Here is a 3,269-nt window from a genome sequence, read left to right on the forward strand (position 1 = left end):
CACAGCGCCTGGCCCACCTGGTCATCGGTGAGCAGGACAGGCTTGAACTTCCCCTCGAATAGCCTCTCGTTGTCCTCAGAGTGCAGCTGATGGGGCCCGACGACACAGAGGTGTGCAGGCAGGTGGAGAAACTTGTCTCGTTCATGTCACAATCATGCGTGTGGTTCCCCAGAATCCACCAACAGCCCACGAAGCCCACGTCGAGGACACGGCTGGGGAAGTCGATCCAGCATGGCTTCAGGTAGCAGCAGCGGGCCTGACAGAGGCCAGCCTGGGATTGAAGGCCGCCTCGTACACCAGCGAGCAGAGCCCCAGAGCCCACAGCCCCTCAGCCACAAGAGGCACCAGCAGCAAGAGAGATCCCGATGCTCGAAGGCCGCCTCGCTGGGCGCCAGGGCACAGCAGGCCACGCCGCCGCTCAGCAGCCCCATGTCCGGGGCCACGCTGCCGGGTTGGGTGTTGAAATAAGAGTGGCGGGGCTGCGTCCCCAGCACCCCAGCCGCCTGGCTAGCTTATGCCCGAAATAACAACACACAAACTATATTCTTTTAAACACTGCTTGCCCATTTCTATCTAGCCTCTGCTAGGCTAATTCTCACATATTAATTTAGCCCATTTCTAATAATGTGTGTAAGCACCCCAAGGTGCGCTTACCAGGAAGATTCTAGCCTACATCCATCCTGGGTCGGAGTTGTCTGGGAGAGCTGAGCATGGTGGCTCTGCTCCAGAGAGCAGAGCTGTCAGTCTGTCTGAGGAGTCTTACCTCACTTCCTCTTCCTCCTGTTTACTCCTCCCACCTGTGTTTTAACCTATCAGGGCAAGCAGTTTCTTTATTGCTTAACCAATGAAATCGACAGATTGATATATGACACTCCCACATCAGTCGGGCACTACCACATCTACTCTCGGAGTCATCTGGAAGCAGCGCACAGGCCCAAGTGCCCAGTCACGCCCTCACCCACACTTTGCTGCCACCACTTGCCTATCTTCCTGCTTCACTGCGCCCACTGGACCAGAATCTCCTCAGAGCAGCTGTCGCCATCCTTTTCCTGCAGTCTGTTGGCCCAGGCGTTTCTTTTTGATAATCTTCGCCGGGCAGTAGATGAGATCTATGTGACCTGTGAATCGGATCAGAGTGTGGAGGAATGTAAGGTAAGGTGTGCTTTGCATCCTTCATCTAAAGTCAGATGCTTCAGAGTTTTCCTACTTCTGACTTGCTAACCTCACTTTTTTGAGTTTTAATTGTATAGTTTTTACTTTATTACCTGTAATGAGAATTATTATTTTGACCTTTAACTAAGATTGACTGACGCATGCTTGAGGCTTTCTTGATTTTATGTTTAAAAAATTTTAATGTTTTATGTTATCTAATATATGTCCTCTCATATTCTTTGAAATATTTAGTGGAAAACTGTCTTAACTCATAGTCCTAGGGAAGATAGTATGTACATACACACACACACACACACACACACACACACACACACGAACACTCTAGAAAACACACAGACACACCAACAGGATTTCAAAAGTCGTATCTGCATTTTCTTTGGCTACTGTTGGTGGTTATGTAGAGATTTTATTTCTTTTTATTTGTGTGTGGTTCAATGTTTGATTCCAACTAAATGCTTTAGTTAGAAATTGCTTTTTGCCGAGATAATTGGCATGCTTCTAATTCATTCTGCTTAGAGAAGAGACTGATTGCTAGCCATAAACAATCCTGGGTGACATTAGGATGTCACTGTAAGGTGTTTTCTAAATTTAGGTAACCTTGTGATTGTAAGACTTTAAACAGTTATATAGCATAGTTTGTACAGAAAACTTACCAACCAGCCTGCTGGCCTTTTAGTAAATGCAAGCTTTATACTGTGTTAATTTTTATTTAGTAAAATATTAAGAAAATCAATGGTACATTTTCCTAGAATTATTAAAGAAATAACCGAATTTATATTTTTCAAGTAACTGTGGTGGGTTTTTTTGTTTTGTTTTGTTTTGATTTTTGATTTTTTGAGACAGGGTTTCTCCGTAGCTTTTGGTTCCTGTCCTGGAACTAGCTCTTGTAGACCAGGCTGGCCTCGAACTCACAGAGATCCACCTGTCTCTGCCTCCCGAGTGCTGGGATTAAAGGCGTACGCCACCACCGCCCGGCTAGTAACTGTGGTTTTAAGGGTAACCATGATTTATTATTTAGCCTTTGTGATACATGAAAAGTCAAAGAAAAGTTACAAGTTGAGACAGCATTGTATTTCCTTTTTGATTGGCAATAGCTAAGACAACTTTTGTCCTAGCTTGAAAATATGGTTCATCAGAAATACAATTATTCCACTAATTCCACTATTGCTCATCATTGTAGTATGGTGGTTTCAATTAGTATTGTTATCATTGTGTAAAACTTATTGTCGATTAAGAAAACCACTTCATTTTAAAAGTTAATTTATTGTGTGTATAGGTACCATGCACAATAAATGTGTGGTAGTCAAGACAACTTGTGGGAGCTGATTCTCTCCTTTTACTGTATGGGTCTGGGGATCAATATCAGGCTCTTAAGAGAGATAGCAAGTGCCTTAAGTTGCTCACCCATCCTGTTGACCCAAGAAAAAATATTTTAAATTAAAATCATATCATTTGAGTGTACCGAGTCAGCATGTTGTGGTAGAACACATTACAATATTTGGTTTGGGGTTCAGCTTCTTCTATCAAGTGAATGCCTGAGTCTAAAAGTGAGCAGAGGAGCCTGCATAATTTCTAGGTCATTCCCAGAACTCTGATTTTTGTCATTCAAAGTAGCAAATGTCTGACTGAAGGAGTCAGATTTGTTGTGAAGTGCCTTCTGTAGAGGAGGAAATTGAGCAGTTGCAGCCACAGCTCTTGAGATTAGTGAAGCATCGTCACCTCCCTCTAGCGTTGCTGTGTTTGAGGAACACTCTTTTATTTCTGGTTCTGACACTTGCTTTATCCAGAATGGGAGTTTAATAGCTACAAAGATTTACTATGTAACTTGTGGATTAAGAGTGAAAAGGGGCTTGAGAAAATTAAAGTGATGGTTGTCCTATGACAAGATGCTTGAAGACTCATGCTAATAAAACCTGGTGACTTAAAGCTATGCTCACTTTGTCTTGTACCCTTCTTCCTACTGGGACTTCCTACTTCTTAAGTAACGTAAATAGATACAATTTGGTCATTACTTTAAGTATATACCTTGTAATAATTTTTATTCTCTTTTTGTTTTTTCTCTTTTATCATTATCAAGACTCTGTGATTTAATTTTC

At 42.7% G+C, this 3,269-nt stretch overlaps 1 pseudogene; it reads right to left on the bottom strand.

Moving 5' to 3' along the window:
* Positions 1–431, bottom strand: part of LOC126496107 (mitochondrial import inner membrane translocase subunit Tim29-like) — a 5,864-nt pseudogene extending 5,433 nt beyond the window's left edge.
* Positions 432–3,269: the final 2,838 nt, after the last annotated feature.

This window comes from Alexandromys fortis, unplaced genomic scaffold (assembly GCF_014885135.2).
Source record: "Alexandromys fortis isolate MF-2015 unplaced genomic scaffold, M_Fortis_MF-2015_v1.1 scaffold_1180, whole genome shotgun sequence".
Taxonomy (NCBI): Eukaryota; Metazoa; Chordata; class Mammalia; order Rodentia; family Cricetidae; genus Alexandromys; species Alexandromys fortis.